General features: G+C 47.8%; 1 pseudogene; it reads right to left on the minus strand.

Moving 5' to 3' along the window:
• Nucleotides 1–6648: 6648 nt before the first annotated feature.
• LOC123080465 (uncharacterized) lies at nucleotides 6649–7963 on the minus strand (annotated as a pseudogene).
• Nucleotides 7964–10742: the final 2779 nt, after the last annotated feature.

Here is a 10742-nt window from a genome sequence, read left to right on the forward strand (position 1 = left end):
TATTTTAATCATGACAATATTTTTCATCTTTTCCAATTCGACTAGCTTATCCCATGCTTTGCAAGACGCTATGTCTTGGAGAGGATGGGTTTTGAAGACCATGAAAGTTTCGAAACCAAAAAAATTATCCTAAGTACCCATCATGGTGTGGATTTTCAAGTAAAGCTGTACAATGCTCAGAGTGTAACCCATTTTGGTTGCAAAAATTGGGAAGCACTTTGCAAGATGTATGGTTTTGATGAGGGTATGCTTGTTACCATGGATCTTGGTGATTCTACAATCGAGCAAGAGAGACCTACGATTTTCGTCCTTGTGGATACACCTCCAATTCTTCCCCCATGTGAGCATTAACATAGTTATTAAGTAATTTATATTGTTTATTTCAAAATAGTTGACAACTTATTCTCCATTGACAGCTTATTTTCATTCTTCAAAGAATGTGCGGAAGATGGTAGACAGAACCTACTACACCGAAGGCTCCGAACTAACTTATCAGGAGAAAAATCATCTGGTCGCATTTTGTACTGATCTTGAGAATTACAATGTCTACAATCGAACTCCTCAACATTATGGTCAATACGTGCCACTAGTGCACGTGTTGAACTACGGTAACTACCATGGAGATACCCTGGTAAGATTTTTGTACTATTACAACATTCCGTGCATCTTTTTGCACACTTCTAAAATTAGTACATCATATCATTGCTAACTATGAAGTTATTACTATGTTTTTCAACAGATAATCCCGAATGATTGTGTGCCTCATCTGATGTATACACACGGTAGCCTTCATGTTTTGAACATACAACCAGGTCGTCCTACGAATCTCAACTGTCCAACCCGGGTTTCTAAAATAAGTGGAGACATGAGAATCAAAGAATGGAAAAAAATATATGGACAGTCGTAAGGAGCTTCTTGGAAGCAACATTCAGCGAAGGGCAAAAATTGGAGACAGGATGATCACCATTCTTCATAATGGAGAGTCAGGGTCTATATTGTTTTATGCTATTTTACCTTAAGGGTGTTTAGGTCCTACCTGATACTGATGATCATGTGTTAAGAACAATTATGTAGGGTTGGGTGCGATGACTATGAGGATGATGATCGTATGAATTCTTATTAATAACGACTAGAAGTTGTATGATGATGCATGATTAGTAGGACGAGTACTTGTTATTATATATGCTGATGTATGCGAGCATGCATGAGTTATTATATCAGCGGGTAAAATGAACATATATAGCAGCAACGTTGGTAAACAAAGGACGAAGATATAAGAGAGAACACTTCTCTCTATTAGCTAGCTAATATAACAACCTAAAAATAACCCCCAAAACCCCTAAAGCAGCCAATTTTCAAAAAAAAACATGGACTTTTGGTCACCAACCGGGACCAAAGGCCCCCTGACTGGGCTCGGCACACAGAGCCACGTGGAGGCACATTAGTCCCGGTTCTAGTTTGAACCGGGACTAATGGGTGGAGGTATTAGTAACGGCCCATTAGTCCCGGTTCATGAACCGGGACTAAAGGCCCTCACGAACCGGGACTATTAGGTGTTTTTCTACTAGTGTCTGCTAGGTAGTTGGCCAGGGCAACATACGAAGTTGCACATCTCACAAGCAAGGACAGTTGAATGGCAAAAAATTGACATTCATCAGGGTTGTGAAAAGTTACATATAGACAGAGTGTGAAAGTTGCAAATCTCACTAGCAGGGGTGGTTTGGACCGTGTGCTAGCAGGGAAACTACACATCCATGGGGGTATAGGAGAAAGTTGCAAATCACTGTTAGACAGTTGGCCATGGCAGTATCCGAAGTTGCACAACCACTACTAGAAAGTTGGCGGATGCAGTAAATAGTGAAAGCACATCCACGGGCAAGCGGAAAGTTGCACGTCAATTACTAGGCAGTTGGCCCGAGCAACAGACGAAATTGCTCATCTCACTGGAAGGGGTAGTTTGAGGGGGTGGAGGTGACATCAGTGAAAATTGCACATCCACGGGGTAGGCAGAAAGTTGCACATCCACGGTCAGCTAGTTGCACATCCACTACTAGGCATTTGCACAAAATGAGGTACTAAATTGCACAAAAAAAATTCATCAAAACATATCCATGCGGGATCTAGTTTCGAAGAGCACGTCATAAGGGTTCCACGGTGAACGCGGATCTTAATTTCGATGTTTGGTTCAAAAGTTATGGCTTTTAAAATGAGAAGGAACTCTAAATTAATGTATTCGCACCTGGTTGCTTTCTAATCCGTAATAAAACATGTTGCATGCCCCTTCTACCTTTTTTACAATGAGAAAGAATCTTTCCTTTTTTGTTTGATGGGGACATAAACTTGCTAAAAATGACAGCCGCTGTGGAGCGCTAGCGAGCGCCCTGCCGCTTGCTAGATGCGTCCACATGTAAAAGGTTATTTCATGCATTCTTTGGCCAGCCTGCAACATTAGAGGTATGAGGATATTTTTCTTAACTGTTACAATATGGAACTCGGGGATAATTTCCCTAGAGAGGCAACTAATTCATGACGTCCATGTTGACATCCAGCTCTAAATCTGAGAATACAGCGGTGCTAGGGGCGGTGGGGGGCCATGGTCACCACCTGGCGCCGGCACATGGGGCAGCTCCCCTTGGCTTGCAGCCACCTTTTCACGCATCGCCCGTGGAACCGGTGCCCGCACGGCGTCTCCTTCCACGCCGCCGAGTCGTGTTCCTTCATGCAAATCGGACAGTCGTGCCCGTCGGCTGGCGTGTCCACAGTCTTGAGCGCCTCCGCCACCGCCACCGCCAACGCTGGGTCTGGAGCACCCGCGGCGCTGACATGTGGGGTGATGTCGTCCATGTTCGCCTCGGTAATATAGGTATAGCCGAGGCGGACAATCTCGCGAATTATGGCGTCGGGGTCAGGTAGAAAGTCACCTTCTTCTTGTTGTAGTTGTCGCAGCAGGTCTTGTACTTCGGCCGGGAGTATAAAGTCTTGTACTGCTTGTGATTGTCGTAGCAGCAATTGGAATTCGTGGGCGATGTCCATGTCAATCGACGCCGTCAAGTACCTAATAGCGAACTCGATCGACGATTCCCCGCCGGCTAGGTGTGTTTGTAGTTGGATCGGGAGCAGATGTTTGGGGAAGCGACGGGAGCGATCGTGCGTCTACCGGTGTGTATATAGTGGTATATATCGTCTCGTATTGGTGTCGGGGTAGGATTCTTACGTGAGCAGGCTACCACGATCGAGTCCTTTGTTCTCTTGGAAACTGAAAACGCATGCAGGCAACCACGATACAGTGCCGCTATTGGGCCGGGTTGCAAGTTCCATCACGCTCTTCGTTCTAAACCCATGCATTGTCCGGACGGGGCTGGGTTACAGGTAAAGCTAGCCTTGGCCCGGCCCGACTATCAGAAAGTGTTTATTTTCATTCATTTGACTGATTTTTTTTTGCGGGGTAAGAGAGTTTTTATTGCAAAGTAATAGTGTCACAATCAAGAGGTCACAAGTCCTTAATACAAGGTGGAGCCGACTGTAACCACACAGCTGTGGTTCTCTCTGATCGGCTGTAAGTGGCCAAACAATCTGCGACACAATTCTGACTACGGTGAATTTTCTGTAGTAAAAACTCCCTACTACTCATCAGCTCCTTAATCTCAAGCACCAACTGCCCATGAGCTGACTTCACCAGGCCATTGTTAGACAAGATTGAGAGTGCTTCAGCGGAATCTGACTGAACGACCACCGGAAGTGAGGTATTCTGTATAGCGAACGCCATGCCCTGCATGAGGGCGTGTATTTCCGCTTCCAGCGAATCGTTGCAATGAAAGATATATCGGTACGCTGAAGAAATGATCTTGCCTTTCTCGTGGCGAAGAATCATGCCAACAACAGCTGACCCATCAGAGCCCAGGAAGGACCCATCGACGGACAGGGCAACGTAGCCGGGCTGGGGTGCTGGCCATGGCATGGTCGGGGGCTTCACTTTGTCGAAAGAAACTGAGCACTCGACAGACACTGACATCTTGCCCTTGATTATTTCGTCCGTGCTAAACTGGCCTGTAAGTTTGATGGACCTGTAGTAGCTGTCGAGGAACTCCACCGTGACATCCGTTGGTGGGATTTCCTTGCCATGTGATTGATTTGTCCGCAGTTGCCAAATTCGCCAGACTACCATAGTCACCATATCCCGGACCTCATCCGTACAGTTAACCAGCACATGCAATAGCCAATCCTTGCCATTGTCAATGAGAATTTCATTCAGAGGGGAGAGGCCACCTAGCTCTCATATTCAACCAAATCAGGCGCGCGTTAGTGCATGTAACTAACGCATGAAAGGATCCCTCCTCTTCCACACCACATAAAGGACAGGTCGAACACTTGGAAATATGTCTGAACTTTTTACATTGAGCTGTTGGCAAGGCGCCTGCAACTACCTTCCAAGCCATTATTTTTGTTTTCTGGGGGTACCGACGGTTTCCACACAGCATTCCAAATTGATCTCGCTCCATTTGGTGAAGAACAGGAAGCTCCCCCCAAAAACGCTATGTTATGATCATATGTGGCAAGTCTGTAAGCACTCCTGACCGAGAATTGGCCATTCTTCTCTAGAAATCATGATACGAAATCAGAGCGCTGCCTTGGGGATGTCCTTATTTTCACAATATAATCGATGTCCATATATAGTGGTACATATCGTCTCATGTTGGTGTCGGGGTAGGATTTTTACGTGAGCAGGCTACCACGATCGAGTCCTTTGTTCCCTTGAAAACTGAAAAGGGCTACCACGATACAGTGCTGCTATTGGGCCGGGCTGCAAGTTTCATCACGCTCTTGGTTCTAAACCCATGTCTGGACGGGGCTGGGTTACAGGCAAAGCTAGCCTTGGCCCGGCCCGACTATCGGAAAAGTGTTTATTTTCATTCATTTGACTGATTTTCAATTGGACTGGAAGCTGCCGCGCGCTTTGCCTCACTTGTTGGGTCTACTTTTCTCGTGGATGTAAATTGGTGGCTGGGTTGCGGATGTTAGTTGTGCCACAGTCGTTTTTCTTTTGCAATGGTTTTTGTTGGAGGCACAGTTTAGCACGAGAGAAAAGACAACGTTCTTTACGTACGCAATTTCAATGAAATTCATACAAGCGCCAAACACAAAAACAATTGACAACGTCGTAGTTGGCGTCGGTGAGCATCGGGTACTGGATGGGGATGTTGAGTATGTTGGCGCCGCCCATTCCGCCACCACTAGTCGCTGACTTGCCACCCTTCTTCACCTTGTCGCCGTTCTTGTTCGCCTTGGAACCGTTGTTGCCGGATTTGGAGTTGACCGACTATTTGTCGTTGTCCCCATCGTAGATCGTAGATCATCGAGGCTCTAGATACCAATTGCTATGCAAGTCACGCACTGCAAAAACAGTTTCCATCGAATCCTTAGGTTCCACCGAGAGACCCAATCTGAAGTTATGAGAAAGTCGCTCCGTCAAAGATCGTTTCGATCCATAGCAAAGCTAGCTAGCCAGAGCAGCCGTATACATAGTCTACGTGCACATCAATCAAGCAGTCTGCCTGCTTGCTTGTGTGATAGTTTTGTACGTATCGTGTGCACAACTATGGGAGGATTCGAGCTAGGGTTTCAAAACCAAGAGGCATGTGGACAAAGCACAAGTGGAGGTGGTATGGGGAGGGTGTGTTTTGTGAAACATGCTTATTGTGCGAGAAGTATATAATATGTTTTCTTCCCGTTGCAACGCATGGATATTTTTGCTAGTTAGTATGTAAATGGTTAAAGTTCTTTGTTTCCTGATATATATTACTGTTTGCCACCGAATTATTCCTCACTATATGAAAAACCGAGCATCCAAGGGTTTATTTTTTCATTTCGTCTTCCAGTTAAGAATACTTGGTACTCCCTCTGTAAACAAATATAAAAAATGTCTTACATATGTTTATAGAGGGAGTATTTCTGTTCTTTTTGTAATGTTCATCATGAAATATAAAAAGACCAAAGTGTCCCAAACTGACGGTGGTACAATCCATATGTTTTATAGTTTTGCCATTTGTGCTTTGGTGCGAAAATCAACTTCCAGTTAATTTATATCGAGTTTTGTTAAATTTCTCACATATAAAATATTCTGGATTTATTTGATGGGACATGTCTCCTGCATAACGGTGGAAGACCAAGAAGAAAAACAAGAGTGATTTAACGGTAAAAGAGAAGTCTTCTCGATATGGATGAGCATCGTAAACGTTGCCTCTGTTGAACAAAACATTCTTCACAGCCATAAATATTTTTCACAGGCATACTATTCAGCACTCAATACTCTTTGTTCAACAGAATATCAAAGGTTCAGCTAGCACAGCTAAGTCTTAACAAGCAGAGGTTAAAGTTAAAACTGACAATAAAACACAGAGGCAACATTATTCTGGATCACAAGAAAAAATTAATCTGCACATGACTGTTTTATGCTCTTCATCTGATGAAGCACGACAATCCTTGCAACATTTGTTTCTTGCCTTGACGCTGCTCAATGCCGTATCCAATGTGTAGGTTACTTCATTAACTTGCAAGTTTGTGAAATCTTCGAGGCAGAACTTAGATTCATGTAGATCTTACTAGGCCCAGCTCATAGCAGAGCTCATAGCCCAATGATAAGTGACACAGCTATTGGTCCCCCAAAAGGTCAGCAATTTTTGATAGAACTCCTCCAATTTTCGATAGAGCTCCTCTCGGATTGCTTCGCTTGACCCTAGTGTTTGCCAAGTGGCGCGTGAAGAAGGCTGGCCAGTCCATCTCAAAAGGGATAGCCATCATGACAATGCCGCGAAACCAGTTTGTGACCGCCTCCATTGCCCCTGTTTGGAGATCTACGATGTACATGTCTTCTTGATTGTCCTTGATGAGCAGTATGCCGCTCGTTTCACCCGCGCACAGGCACTGCAGCTGGTCCATCTTGCCCCACTCGGGTGGCTGTAACTCGATCATCTTGGTGCGATGCCAACGGTCTGTGTTGCTAACTCCACTCATGTTGTCACTCCGGCGTGTCCAGATCTCTAGCATGGTGCATTGCCCGTCCAAGCGAAGCAACGATGGCGCCCCGTCATCAGTGACTCCAAGAATGGGCGGAGTTTGGTCCGGTTTGACTGGGAGCCTTGTTAAGGACATCTCCGTGGTCTTACCGCACACGCTGAGTGCGTACAAGTTGGACGTATTCTTGAAGAGCCAATGTGCGACGCCTTGGCACACAATAGCGCTCGTCTTCTGAGACACCAGACGTGTGCCGTGCTCCAATTCCAAAGTGTCCAAGCACTCCCTAGGCGTGCTCCAGCTCGAGCCCGACTCGGTCGAAGTGAAAACGTGGAGACTGTGCCGTGGCTCATCTCGATCGGCGGCGATGATTAGCACTTTGAAAAAGGACGAGTGGAACGCCGCTGGCGCCTCTCGCCTTTTGGCCGGGCAACAATCCGCACCGGTTAGAAGGGCACATCCTTCTATTCGGAAATGTCTATTGCTCTTCAACGCAGGCAGCCGGTGGCTTTTACCGGCGATTGGATCGCACAATTCCAGGATCATGGTCTTCATGTGTCCATTGCCGGGTTCGTCCAGTCGGACCCTGCGCCCAACAAGAAGGCCGCGGCGCGAGGTGAGCAGCCCTGCCTGGGTGCCGCGAGGACCAGGAAAATTGGGGAAGCGGTTGCCCTGTCCGAGGGGGGAGGGACCATGGCGCCGGGGTGTAGGGCGAGATGGGCGTAGCCGTAGAGCTCCCTTCTGTTGGTTCTTCACGGGGTTGTTGCACGGAGAAGAAGCCGAGCAGGGAGGACGGGCGGCTCACGCCCTCCGGCCAGCGGCGGCAGAGGAAAGACGGCTCGGCGACGAGAAGGCCGCATCGCTTGCACGTCGCGGCGCAGCGGAAGGGGGCTGCCACATCCGTCACGCGCACCAGGATCTCCACCACCACGTCGTCCGGCAGCGTCTCCATGTAGATCTTCAGTGCGTAGAGCCGGCGCGCGAGCGATCGTGCGTTTCTTTGCAACCGCTGATTGGGTCTTGATTGGAAATATATAGACTTTTTCCAGAGATTTAGTCTTTCCCGTATTCTTTTCCATGAGCTAATCCTGCCACAACTTTTTTTTTCTCGAGACTTGTGGAGAGTACTCAGCGTGACGTGCGTTAGATAAAAGAAATTTATTTAACCCTAAAAACGACAAAACAAATTTATCTTATTCTTTATCCAGATATTTTTATTTTCTCTTTCTATGAGCGACCATATGGCAGCAACCCCGCCTCTCCAACCGTTATCCCATGCCACGTGGCCCTGATGGATTGGTTTCATTGTCAGTTTTTTTGTGCTAAAACATGGTCAAGCGTTGTTGTTTTTAGTGCTTTCAGCAAACAATTACTCAAAATTGATATTTTCAGCAAATTTTTATGAAAACGGTGGTTCATTTTTTTTGCGAGAATGAAAACGATGGTTCCTGATATTGTCAGACACAATTGTGGTGATTTTTGGCAATTTACTCGGCCAGAAGGGATCATAATAAGGTGGCTCACAACAACTTGGCTGTTATAGCAAAATCAGAGGGAGATCAATATCTACTGGCTAGTGTCCCAGAAGCGGCCAGAGATTCTCTTAAAATCTAAATGACTGTTGTAATGTACCATTTGAGTGATTTGTATCACTCTTTTCCTCAAAAAAGAAAATGAGTTGCTGATTTTACATTGTTCGATAAATACAGCATATACTCATTAAAGAAATTTATAGGATGGCCGGGTTGCAGTACACTATTGTATATGAGCGTTGGGAGTTGGCACATCTTTCTGTCTCGGCACAAAGCAGGCTCGAGCTTGTTTAGGGCATTTCTAACCGATCCCCAATAACCCTTTGGAGGGGGGGGGGGGGCAAATTCCATTTTGCTCCTTTATACCCCATCTAATCGATCCCCTATCCGGTCTAAGGGAGGATAAATTTTACTCCGGTGGTGGAGCGTGTCGTCGGAGTCGTCAGAAGGGGAGGAGATGAAGCCGGCCATCCAATGGACGACACACGTCTGCTGCTTCGGTAGCTGTGCGCCTTTCGCTTCGGCGGCCAACCTATCCTCCGCTTCGCGTTCCGATTGCTCGACGTCGAGCCAGAGCATGGCGGAGGACCGCCGTGAGGAGTTGTTCCTCCAGATCGACCGACACGGCAACGCAGGACCTGCCGGAGGAAGTTGCCACCACCAGCCCCACCATGTCCCTCGCCCGCTGCCTCCCGCGGTGTGCGGCGCGCGCCTCCTATTTGGTCGTTCAAGTTTTGCCACCAACTAGGCTGTTGGCCCCCTCTACCTGGATTCAAGTAGGTAAGTGCCTTACTTTTGGTTTATTGCAACTGCATATATTTAATTCTTGAACATACAATCTTAGTTAACTCGTTTGCATAGCCCAGAATACAATTTACGGTTTTTCACGCGTGTACACTCCCGATGCCACAGTGGGTGGAAATAATTGTTCACATTTTACCCCATTACCGCCATGGTGAAATAACACTCACACTATGGCTATTTAAGCCACCTATCATATTCCTCTTCCTCTCACACCTTTCATCCATCTCCCATCCTCTCCCATCTGCATCCTGCATCTGCCCTTCTTCTTCTTCACCACTAACAACCCCAAGAACCATCCCACCACTAGTTTTCTATATAGTTTTTTTTCTTTTCAGCTATATTTATTTGTTTTCTTTTTATTTCTCAGTTGTAGTAAGTCATTAAAAATAAAAAAGAGGCGCAATGCTTGTTAATTTGCTTCAAGCATTTCCGAATAGTGTCAACTGCACTGCACATAGCTCTGTGCAGTCTACCGTATTCCTCAAGGCTTGAAGCTAACCAACGTGCAGGAGCATTGGGCCTCTTCGTCATCGTCTCTGCACTCAGGGCTCATAAACAGCTGCGAGTGCCTCTCGCTTGGCGAGGTGGGACTAAAAAAACAACTACAGGAAGAATCAAAATAAAATAAAAAAAGTGCCACCTAAAGGGCTACCACAGCCTGAATACGACTAGAAACCCAACAATGGGCCAGGATTCAGGCCCGCAATAGGCCCAATAGGCCCACATGCACATATGGTGCGTTTAGGCCCGTAAGCCTGCATTTGAGAGGAGCTCGAGAGGGCAGCGGGACTGGGGCTTATAAACCACTCTCGAGCTCCCTCAGCTAGCGAGGTGGGACTAAACTTTCGTGCCGCGACACGGGCAGCACATGGCCTTTAGACCCGGTTGGTGGCACCAACCGAAACTAAAGGGGTGCATTAGTACCGGTTCGTGGCACCAACCGGTACCAATGCCCCCCCTTTAGTCCCGGTTGGAGCCGCCAACCGGGACCAAAGGTCTCCGTTTCTCGCCCTTTGGGCTGCTGAAAAGAGGCCTTTGGTCCCGGTTGGTGGCACCAACCGGGACGAAAGAGGGCATTAGTCCCGGTTGGAGCCACCAACCGGGACCGATGCTCTTGCTATATATACAGGACTTTGCAGTTTTTGATCTCTCCTGCTTCACTCCCGTCGCCGCGCGTCTCCCTGCCGCCACCTCGCCGTCGCCGCCCCGCCCCGCCACGCCGCCCCGCGCCGCGCCGCCCAGCCCCACCCCGCGCTGTCGCCGCCCGCGCGCCCCGCCCAGCCCTGCCCCGCGCCGTCGCCGCCCGCGCGCCCCGCCCATCCCGCCCGCGCCGCGCCCGGATCGACGTCGCGCCGCCTCGACGCCGTCGCCGCCCCGCTCCGCACCTCGCCGTCA

Source organism: Triticum aestivum, chromosome 1B (genome assembly GCF_018294505.1).
Source record: "Triticum aestivum cultivar Chinese Spring chromosome 1B, IWGSC CS RefSeq v2.1, whole genome shotgun sequence".
In the NCBI taxonomy this organism is placed as follows: Eukaryota; Viridiplantae; Streptophyta; class Magnoliopsida; order Poales; family Poaceae; genus Triticum; species Triticum aestivum.